The sequence below is a fragment of the Onychomys torridus genome, chromosome X (assembly GCF_903995425.1).
Source record: "Onychomys torridus chromosome X, mOncTor1.1, whole genome shotgun sequence".
Taxonomy (NCBI): domain Eukaryota; kingdom Metazoa; phylum Chordata; class Mammalia; order Rodentia; family Cricetidae; genus Onychomys; species Onychomys torridus.
Window position 1 is genome coordinate 1619690 of NC_050466.1, and position 12536 is coordinate 1632225.

Consider the following 12536-nt stretch of genomic DNA (forward strand, 5'->3'; position numbering starts at 1 on the left):
AGAGTTCTGGGTTTCTGTGTAGAAGACCTTAGGTTCATATTCCCAGTGTTCGATTCCCTTCACCGCCCAATTTCCCTCCTTCTTCTCTTAAGTTGTTTTTGAGCTTTTTTGTTTCCAAACCCAATGAATCTTATGTATCATTAGCCAATGAACCAAATGTGTCCCTCATCCCATATATATGCAAATATGTCATCCAAAAATAAGATGAATGAAGGATGCGGGAGATTACAGCAGCTAGGGCTGGAGAGATGACTCAGTGGTGAAGAGCACGGGCTGCTCTTCCCAGAGGACCTAGGATCACTTCTCAGCACCCACATGACAACTCACAACTGTCTGTAACTCCAGTTCCAAGGAATCCAGCATCCCCACACAGACATGCATGCGGGCAAAAATGCCAATGCACATACAATAAAAATAAATAAATAATTTTTAAAAAGTCACAGCAGCTATTGTTCCTATGGCTACAAATACCCAAATATCCAGCAGTGATGGACCAGGTGAGTTCTTCAATCTTCTCACCTATCTCTCACACAGGACCTTACACAGAACCTCTCCAGAAGACAGACATTTATTGAGGACGTGGTATGTGTCAGGTACTGGACCTAAGCATTCCATGGGTTTGCAGAGATGATTGACGTTCCCCATGTGATCAACAGAACCAACGGTCAGTTGGGTCACAGGAGGATTTTTATCAGAGTTCTCCAAGTGTTGGGTCCCTTGAAAGGCAGTTTACTGTGGTTTTGAGAACCGAAGGTTCATGCTAGGAGGGCGGCTTAAACCGGTTGGGAGAGTCTTGGGTCCTTGGAAGTGGATCTAGCCACATTCTAAGTCCTGACTTCAGGTGCAGATAACATAAGTCACAGCAGCTTCATAAGTCCGTTTAGGGAGCTTCTGCCGAGCCTGAGTGTGGTCTTGTGGCAAAGTACTGGACTACCATGCCAAGGTGCTCGGGTTCGATTCCCCCCTCCCCTTTCCCTTTTTCATGAGCCGCTCTGCCCTGATCTTCTGTTTCCCTCACACATTTCACTCCTCTGGCTTCCAGTATTTGGCTCTCTGAGCCACATGAGAGGGATGGGAGGAAACTCAGGAGAAAAGAGCATATTTTTAGTCCTTACAAGTTTTATCTCATGTCATTTTTTTTTTTTTTTTTTGCGTGTTGTTTTGTTTTTTGATTTTTCGAGACAGGGTTTCTCTGTATAACTTTGCACCTTTCCTGGAACTCACTCTGTAGCCCAGGCTGACCTCAAACTCACAGAGATTCCCCTGCCTCTGTCTCTTGAGTGCTGGGATTCAAGGCGTGCGCCACCACCGCCCGGCCTCCTGTCACTTTTATAAATAGAATTTTAAATTAGGTCTTTTCTAATGATATTGGGTGTCGTGTGTCTGTGTGTACAGGCATGGGCATGGGGGTCCTGGTGCAAGTCGGAGGAGGGATTCGGATCCTTCCTCCAGAGCTGCAATTACTGGTGGTTGTCAGCCAGCAGAGACGGGTGTTGGGAACCAAACTCTTTCTCTCCAAGAGCAGCAAGCATTCCTACCTCAATTCAAACCCTATATTATTGTGCCTCTCCGAGTATGTGTCTTTTCAGCACTACGCATTCATTCTGTGTTATGTAAGTCAGGATTCTCCAGGGGAAAGGCTCAATTTTTTAAAATCATCTTACATGATTGGAGGCTGTAGTCCAACAACTGCTGGACATCGATCCAAACCATTAGTTGCTCAGTCCAAGAAAGTGACCTCCTCAGAGTCCGAGGCACCAGTAATGCAGGGTCAGACTGATGGCCTAGAGAATCAGCAGTGTTTTTCCATTGGAAGGAACGCCAATAGGAATAGGTGCTGGTTCAGGAAAAAGGAGCTTACATGAGCTGGCCAACTTCTTATTCCATTTTTCAGGTCCCCAGACCTGCAATGATGGCACCTACATTCAAAGTGGTCTTTCTCCCTCAGTTCCTCAGACATACATCAGTCCTCCTCTGGAATAAATTTCCCAGACACACTGGAGGTGATGCATTGTTACTAAGGATCTCCCATTCAAGTTGGCGATTGAGATTCAATTTGGCAATCGAGAATGTCCACCATGTGTGTCTTAGGATTCACTACCTATTTGTCTAGTCTTTTCTCTTCCCATGTCCCATCTCTTAAATCAGTCCCCATCATTTACCATGCTGTCCAATTTACTCTTTCTAACGGCTACACCTTAGTCAGTGAATCCTTGTCTTTCCTTCTACCAGCTAAAACTAGTCAGCCCCTTATTCTTTCTCACCTGTATTATTGCTTTATTTTCTTTCTTTTGATTTTTGTTGGCTGTTTTCAGAAATGAGCAACGTTACAGACTTTAGTATCATAAACTGAACCCACCCCTTGCCAAGAAACAGAACATTCCCATTCTCCACAGATCCTTCTGTGCTTCCTCTCAAACACTACTTCTTCCATTCCCCTTATAGGTGACCACAGCTGGAATTTACCATTACAAACCTTCATAGAGAGAGACTCATACTATGTGACTTTAAGTATCTGCTTTCCTTAGCTCAACATCATGCTTGTGAAATTCAATCATGCTCTTGCCTACAGTTTTATTCTCAATGCTCTATAACGTTTCAATGTATTTCATATCATCCATTTTAGACATTTGAGTTGTTTCTAGATTGGACTCCTATACATGTCTTTTAGTGTTCATAAATATTCATTTTTACTGAATGTCTATCTAAAAACATTTATAATATATACATGTTCAACATTAATCAACATCGCCAAACTCTATCGAAGTGTTGGTACTAGTAGGAAGTTATGACACATGTATGTCCTTTGTCTGTCTGTGTTTCTTCTTTCTTTCTCTCTTCTCAAGCAGCTACTTCTGGCCTTCTGGACTCCCACAGTATTTCTAGCACATAGAGAGATGACATTTCCAACAACACTTAATGAGTTTTGCTGACAGCCCTCTTGAGCCCCAGAGAAATAAAAGTAAAGTTGGCAAGTAAAGGAAGGAAATTCTTAGAAGAAACATGCAGGGGAAAGAATTTTCTCATCTTCAAGAAGATATTTCCTCAGCAACGGGGGGGGGGGGGGGGGGGACAGTCCCAGAGAGGCGGGTCCTAGCTATCCTGATTCTGGCAAGTTTGCTGTCAGCAAAAACTCAGGATGCTGAGAGAGGGAAATGTAGGGAGTTGTTAAAACCAAACAAACAAACAGGAAAAAAACCTCACTGTGTTACTGGCCCTGCAGCCCTGATCAGGGCCCTATGAATCTCCCAGGAGCTGTCAGTGTGAGCAGATGACTTGACTAGAGTAATGGGCAGATTTTTACAGGACAACACTCTGGCTCATATACAGTCTCAGAACTTCGGTACATAACTCTGAGTCAGGGGTCTTGAGAATAACTGAAGGGGGTTTTCCCTCAGGGCTGAAAGAATTCAGAGTTAGAAGTGGAATTTGTTCAAAATTTCTAAAGAGATGTGACATTTCTCAGACCCTGGTCTGTTATTCCTGGGGAGTACTACCAGAACCCAATCTAGTGAAAAAGATCAAACTCTAGGCTAACCTTCTGTCATGGTGGAATTGTGAGCTCAATTACAGCCCCTGTGTCACACATAACCCAAACACCTACACATAACAATCCTCAGTGGTGGGCTTTTGTCTCAATGCACCCTTCCGGTCCTAAACAGACATAGCCTACCAGTTCTGCTGTGACACAAATGCACCCTCAGCCACAGATGGTTCTGAATCATTGTAAATGTGGCTATTTCAAATTCAAGTATGTTGTCACTGTAAATACATAATGACCTAATATCCAGAAAAACATTTAAGTGTCACTGATAATTGTTGATACTTATTACTTGTTAATATTAGAATATTTTTAGATATAACTTTCTTCTTTTATTGATTGATTTGCTGCTGGGAATGGAACTCAGGACTTCTCATGCACTAAGCATGTGCTCCACTCCTGAGCCAGCCTCCTCCTTTTTCTTTTATTAGTATAACTTCCATGATATTTGAAGTTCCATGCATGGCTCATATTATTGTCTTAATGGACAATGATAGCCTTGGTAAGCTCCAAACTCCTAACTTTAGCACTAAAGCACAGTATATCCTGGTATTTGCCTCTTCTGTAGCCTTGCTGCTCCTCTTATCTGCTTCCTTCCTCCCCACACTTCCAAACTTCATGGCACCCCTTACATGGCATTGCAGATGCTCTAATCCCCTTATGAATTGCCTCTCACACTGCAGATTTTATAAAAGTTTTTTCTTTTCCTCCAAATGTACTTGTATCCCTTGGGTCTTAATTTCTTCATGCATCAAATTAAGGACGGACAGCAGATTGCTAACGGTTCTTCCAGCTGAGTGATTCTATAATTCAGCCTCAAAGAAGTACACAGTGGCCTGGACAATCCAAAATCTATTTGTATTTTCAGTCAATGGAAGAAAATAAGGATAGAGAATGTGCACTGTTGGCCTAGTGTATGTATGCCAAGCTTGGTTCCTATTGCTTTCCACATTTCATAATCTCATCAGTAATCCTATGAGGCAGGTACAATCACTGTTCTTGTATTCGAGGTTGGAAAACCCAGGCTCAAAGAGCTAAGGTGATTTGGTAAGGTTATCAAAACCTCACAACTCATCCCTTACCATTATACCATGTCCAGAAGTCTCAGAATTAATAGCACTTTCTGTTGAAGGAAGCCAAGCACACAGTCAAAGTACAATTAAGGCGAAAGTGTCAAACTACTCGGACTGTTCTGTCCGGTCTTTCAATATCCACTGCCTGGTCTTTCTCTGACACTGGTAGACAGGTTTCTCTCCCACTATCCATGCCTGATGTTCCAGGGTTCCTTTCTCATAAAAGCTAAATCCCAGAGGCTTGGCCCACACTGCCTGTAAAATACCTTTGGACGCTACCTCCTCACCTTGCTCAGCAGTCTCCAGTGTCCAAAAGGTTTGGCCAGAGGGGATTCACAGTATTATTCAAGCTAGATATTTACCTGTGTTTGCAATTTGGTTACGTAAGTACCAGAAAATGCACTGGTCTTGGGGCTGGAGAGATGGCTCAACAGTTTGTACTGCTCTTTCAGAAGACCTAAATTCAGTTCCTAGCACCCACATCTAGAAGCATACAGTTGCCTGTAACCCCAGCTTCAAAGTAATCCAATGTCTCTGGCCTCCATGGGCACCAGCACTCATATACTCAAACATACATACACACACACACACGCACACACACACACACACACACACACATCACATCACATCACATCACATCACATCACATCACATAATTTAAAATAATACAGATAAATATTAAAATACATATACGCATATAACAACACTTTAAAAGGAGACTATGAATTTTACAAATAGCAAGCAGGGGTATATGGGAGGGTTTGGAGGGAAGAAAGGGAAGGGAGGAATGATATAATTATAATCTCAAAATTAAAATTCTGAAAAGAAGTATGCTGATCTAGTAACTCTACCAACTCGTTGGTATATATGGGCAAATACGCACAGGAAAATAGATGCAAATGAAGATTGTCATATTAAGCAAATGAAGGTAGAGTTGGTGTCTTAGTTTCTTTTCTATCACTGAGATTAAAATACAGTAACAGAAAGCAACTGGGGGGGGGGGGGATGGTTTTATGTCATTTTACAACTTGCAGTCCATCATCCAGGGAAGTCAGAGCACAAACTCTAGACAGAAACCTGGAGGTATGAACTGATGCAGGGGCCATGGATGTGTGCTTTTTACTGCCTTATTCTTCAAGGCTTGCTCATCCTGCTTTCTTATACCATTCAGGACCACCAGCCCAGGAGTGCCACTCCCCACTGTGGTCTGGGCCCTCCCAAATCAATCATCAACTACAAGGCAATTTGGTGAGGGTATTTTCTCAGTTAACTTTCCCTCTTCCCAAAAGACTCTAGTTTGTGTAAAGTTGACATAAAAACTAGCCAGTATACACAGAATGGCAAATAGTTCATGTTTTTTCTCATGTGTGAATCCTAGATTTTACATAAATACGTGTGTGCATATGTGTGAAAATGCACTCATGAGACTCAGTGTACAAAAGTTATATGCCAAACTATGTACAAAAGTTATATGACAATAAAATTATTCTGCAAACAACAGAATAGCATCAAAGATTTATGTAGAAAATCATTTTAGGTGATTGTGAACAGAAAATGTCCCCCACAGGCTCATGCATGGAAGGCTTGGTCTCCAGCAGGCGGCACTGTTTTGAGAAGGTGGTGAAAAGATCAGCAGGTAGGGCCCAACTAGAGGAAGTAGGCCACTGTGGGTGTGGTTCTGAAGTGTGTCTTATTCAGCTGTGCCCTCTCTGCCATCATGCTATGCCTCATCAGAGGCCGAGAGTGATGGGGACAAGAGCCCACAGACTGAAACCTCTAAAACCATGAACCAAAAGAGACCTTTCTGTTGAAACGTTTTCTCATATACTTGTCACAGTAATAAAAGGTCTGGTTAAAGATGTGATTTGATAGAAGGAAGAACCTGTCAGATGGTTCTATTCCTGGTTTTGCTCCTTCTAACTATGTGATCTGAGGGAAGATAATAGCTCTAAACAATGTTCCAAGGAACCCATATGCCTGCAGACACTTAGATCTCCTGTTGGGAGGGAGGAAGGGAGGGTGGAAGAGAGGGAGAGGAGAGGAGAGAGCTGATGAGAGAGAGAGAGAGAGAGAGAGAGAGAGAGAGAGAGAGAGAGAGAGAGAGAGACCCAAGATCTCTTGGTAAAGGCCACCTAGAAACTCTACAAGCTTTTGGTTCAACTTTCTGCCTCTAGATAGAGCTCCTTCTCCTCTCCTTTGTCCTCAAGCATGTGTGTAATCTAAAGCAGGACATTTAACCTGCAATTCGCTTCCCTCACTACACTAAGTCCCTTTATGTAGCTGACAGTCAGTCATGTTGAGCCTCGGTCAAAAAACACAAATAACTCAATAACAATTCATCTTTCATTCGCACAAAAAATGATAATTGTACGTACAGGACCAAATGAATGGCTCACTGGGTAAAAGCATTTCTCCTGCAACTCTGGTAACCTGAGTCCAATCCCTGAACCTCTATAAAGGTAAAAAGAGAGAATAAACTCCACAGTTGTCCTTTGGCCCCTCCACACTACTTCCACACTGTTTTATGCATTATGCCTTCTCATCACACACACACACACACACACACACACACACACACACACACACACACACACTAATATAAAACGGAGGTGGAGAGCATAATCTACTGATATGGAAAGACGAGAAATAAATTCCTCCCGTTTGTTCCTTACTATTTCCAATGTTCCCAAATCTTTCATTCCTTCCCCATCCGCATCTCTCCTTTCTTTTTTCTTCTCTCTCTCCTCCTTTTCCTTTCTCCCTTCCCTTCTCTCTTCTTCCTTTCTCAACTCCCTCCTTGTCCATCAGAATAATGCCAACCCTCATCTTTGCATCCACATTGTGTCCTCTGAGGAGTTTCTCTTTTATCCATATAATTAAATTATATATAAAAGAACATTATTGCTAAAGTCAAATAGAGTTTCACTTGTTCCATTATTCTGTCTTATTTTTCTCATTTCTCACCAACAACCATCAACAAATAGTTAAATCACGGCCCCTTAAATCCTTTTAAATGAATCTTGAGCATATTTCTTTTTTGAATAAACTTCTTATTTTGAAATAATTTTATATTAATATAGAGGTTGCAAAGATATTGCTGAGAGTTCTCTCAGTTTCATCTTATATTAACCTGCTACATAACAATGATTTTTTGATCAAAACTAGGGATTCTAGTTAAGACTCCTAGCAATAACGGAGAGGGTGCATTAACTTACCCTCCCCTATAATCAGAGTAATAACTACCTTAATTGTCATCATAGAACCAACATCCAGTAACTGATGGAAGCAGATGCAGTGATCCACAGCCGAGCACTGGGCTGAGCTCCTAGACTTCAGGTGAAGAGAGGGAGGAGGGATCACAGGAGCAAGTGAGGTCAAGATCATGATGGGAAAACCACAGAGACAACTGATCCAAGCTGGTGGGAGCTCATGGACTCTGGCCTGTCAGCTGGGGAACATGCATGAGACTGAGCTAGGCCCTCTAAATGTGGGTGGCAGCTATGTGGTTAGATCTGTTTGGGGAGCCCCTGGCAGTGGGACCAGGCCTTATCCCAGGTGCATAAAATGGCTTTTTGGAACACATTCCCTAGGATGGGATTCCTTGCTCAGCCTTGACTCAGGGGGGGAGGGGCTTGGTCCTGCCTCAACTTAGTATGCCAGACTGTGTTGACTCCCCAAGGGAGGCCTTACCCTTTCTGAGGAATGGAAACGGGTGGGATTGGGGGAGGTGGGGTTGAGGAGAAAGGGGAGGAAGGGGGAACTGAGATTGGTTTGTAAAATGAAAACAAACCTTTTTAAAACTAGGGATTCTATATTGGGACCATTCCTCCTTAGCCTCCTCTGCTCTGTTGTTTTCTCAGGTTTTCTTTCATTCTTAGGACCTTCACAGTTTGAAAATACTGGTCAGTTACTTTTTAGAACTCGTCAGTTTGGGTTTATCTGACATTTTCCTTAATGGTTTTGGGTTTGGAGAAGAACACCACAGAAGTGAAAACGCACATCTCATTGAAGGGCTTCAAGGGATTCACGGCACACAAGTGACTAAAGACACTGGGCGATTTGATATTCCCATTGTTTTCTCCAGTCTCTTTCATTGTAACGATCCTAGTAGGTGTCATTAACAATAATAAGTTTCATCGCCGAAGTAAGGTACTGTTTGTTTGTTTCTCTGCCATAAAATTACTGTTCATACTTCTACACACCTTTCTGTTCTATACATATATTGGTCTGAAGCAATCAACAGGAAGTGATAAAGCCCTGCCTCCTGGAGGAAGGGAATCTGTACACATATTTTTGAATGGTTTTGTAAGGAAAATTTGTAAATTCTCACTCCTTTATTAATTTGTTTAATCATTTATACAGGCCAGGGAGGTGACTCAGCAGCACAATCCTCATGACTTGAGTTTGAATCTCCTCTGACCCACACGCTCGCCTTCACACCCCCAAATGTGCATACATGTCTACAAAAGTAAATACATGCGTAAAATGTGTATCTTAAAATATAGGCTGTCTGAATTAAGTTCTGAGCACCTAAGGAGGGACTGGATCCATACTGAATGCTGTCTGGCTTGATCTTGTACAGGCAACTACAGTTGCTATGAGTTTGAATTCAATAGCCCTGGCATGTCCAGAAAACACTGACTCTTACTGTCTTGCTGCTTTCCTTTTCACAATGCCCCCTGAGCTTTGAGGCAGGAGGTGTGATGCAGGTATCTCACTTAGATGCTTATTCTCTGCACTTTGGCCAGTTGTGAGTGTCTATAGTAACTGTCATTTGCTGCATAGAAAGGCTTCTCTGCTGAGGTGAAAATTGCACTAGTCTGTGAGTATCAGGATAAGTATCTAGAAGACAGTTTGATGCTCTGTCTCCTTAGCATACTAATGGTGGTAAGTTCCCCTTCAGTTATCTGATGTTCTTCTCTCAGGTTTGGGTCAGAATGGTAGTACCAGGCATCAATACTCAGTACCACTCCTGTGAAGTGGGCCTTCAATCCAATCAGAAAGCAATTGGTTACTCCTGTAACATTTATGACACTATTGTACCCATGATATATCTTGCCAGGCCAGTTATTATTGTAGCTAACAAAGTTCACTGTTGATGTCTTTCCCCCTCAACACCCTGCATAGCACCTACCACTACTATGAAAGATAGCCAGGAGAGAAGAAGTTTCCAAGTTAATATTAGCTCAACCTCTCCATACCCTATGAACAAAGTGTGAGGTGTCTTCAGCAAGCTCTTAATATCACGTTCTGGTGGGCAACCAAAAGCAACGACAATGACTTGTATTGTTTGGGGGGCCTCTGTGACTTACTCATCAACAATCTGAGGGGGGATATCATGCACCTGACACTGGGGTTTTATTCTGTGTCCTTTTGGTGCACAAATAAAAACTTTTTAAAAGTAAAAGGTAAGCACTATAGGACTAATACTGCCCATATTTGATTTTCAAAAACAGGGTGACATGTAGTTTTTGGTCCTATGGTATAGCAGAATATTCCTGGGGCTTTCTTTCTGCCTGCTTCCTCTGTCTCTGTCTGTCTGTCTGTCTGTCTGTCTCTCTCTCTCTCTCTCTCTGTCTCTCTCTCTGTCTCTCTCTCACTCTCTGTCCCTCTCTCTCTCCCTCTCCCTCTCTCTCCTCTCTCTTTCTTTCTTTCGACAGTGTCTTACTAACTAGCCCTGGCAAGCCTCAAACTCACAGTTATCCTCCTGCATCAGCCTCCAGCATGCTGAATTTACAGGAATGCACCACCACACCTGGCACTTCTTTCCGATAATGCTTTGACCTGCATGTATTTGTTTCCACAATGGTAAATTTTCATACAGTAAAATGACCTAGGTGTTCATATCTGTAATCCCAACATTTAGGAGACCAAAAGAGGATGACAGTTAGTTTGAGAGCACTCTGGTTAGGACATTACAGTTCACCTTGAATTTCATAGTGGGCCCCAAAATGTATACATTAAAATTCATTTTGTCCTACAGATCTGCTCTCAATAAGCCCTCATTTTACTGACTCTGGCTGCTAGTCTAGGACACCAAGCTAACTAACATGTCAACAACAAAAATGTTGAATTCTAAGGACTCTACTTAGCAACAGCGGATTTTTGGCTTTCTGAGGATGTCCAGGCACTTTGTGTTTACTGAATTGTTTTAATAGACCAGATGTTTACAATCAGGCATAGTACATCCATAAATTTTTCATATATATTATCAATGTCTTTAGATGATTTTTAAATACTACAAAGAAAATTGGGTATTACTACAAGTTAAATCTGACATTAGTCTCTTTGTGAAAACTTGGAAAGTCCTATCTGATGTTGCTGGATTTTACTGGTTGACCTTTAGTTCTAAAGCAGTCTTATTTCCCAAATAGTGAGTCATGTTTTGCCAAATGATGTTTTTTGTTGTGACTTGCGTACAATCTGGAACAGTACAGAAACAGCCAGGCCCCCTCTTTCCAGCTGCACATGGCCTCTTTGAAGGTCTCCCATTTTAGAAGCAGCTGATAATTTCTGTTTTACTATAATCCTTTATACCCTTTCATTCTCAATGTCTTTCCAAGTTAGAGAAAGACATACTTCTAAACATTCAACACATTAAAATTATGCTTTAATCACTGGATAATATATTCCAAATTTTCTTTACTGGTGACATTTTAAAACCTTCTGGGCTTCTGCATGTTTTTAAAAAAACCGAAAAAATGATCCCAAACTTGCATTTTGAAAGCTTTGATTTTATAGGTAAAGCAAACACATTTGTTTTATCAGAGTTGTACACCAAGTGTGTGTATGTGTGTGTGTGTATGTGTGTGTGTGTGTATGTGTGTGTGTATGCACATGCATGTATGTGTGCATGTGTGTAGGCACGTTTGCTCACACACACATGCACGTGTAGCATTTAACAGACTCTACTTCATTGTCTCAAAATGAATAAACAGTGCATTCCCAACAATAAGGAAGCTTATAGACTGAATAGGACCTTCCAGAATTTATATTTGTGCTGTCTGTTGAGTACACAGACAAGAAGAGCCTGTTTTGTATTATTTCATGTTTTCTGTGGTTTTATTAATGCCACTGTAGAAATTTTTTGAAAGTTAATGTCAAACTCTGTTTCCTAAAGATCAAAGTATCTAATAGCTAGAAGTAACATTTTCCTTGTTGCAACGTGCTACATTCATTGATGAAATGTAGAAGCATGATTGCTGGTTAGAGCTGACAGAATCCACTGTACAATGCAAGGGACCAACATAAATGTTGTCAAGATTTCCCCCTACAGGACATCTCAGTGATAACCTCTAACTCAGGAAATACAGTTTTCGGCTTTAATCCATTTCATAGAGCCTCAGGGGGTCTACCCAGTGACGTTGGTTTAGGTGGTATGTTCAAGCCAATCAACAGTTACCAGTTTCAGTTCGGCGTTGTCATCTTGGGGAAGGGAAGCTTTAGGTTGATGCTGAATGTCTGCAGGTCTCACCCTGGACTGTGAGGTTCAGAGTCGACATATGCCTTCATATATATAGCCTTTTTTACCATGCCTTATTAGTGTTTTTCCTTTTATTAGGTAGTATGTTCTGTTTGGTTTATTTGTCTCTCTCATGCACTTGTAAATGTACTCTGTCATCAAGACATCACAATTGTTTATCATTTTTTCAGTAATTTTTGATTATTTCATAGTCTCTATTTATTGCCTGAATATTTACAGAACACGGTGCTATGGTCTACATTGTGTCCCCTTAATATTCATGTATTTATTGAAACTTGAACTCTAAGTATTTCAGAAGTACTGGAGATAGGGCCATAAAGAAGTATTTAGGCTGGGCGGTGGTGGTGCACGCCTTTAATCCCAGCACTTGGGAGGCAGAGGCAGGTGGATCTCTGTGAGTTCGAGGGCAGCCTGGTCTACAAAGCGAGATCCAGGAAAG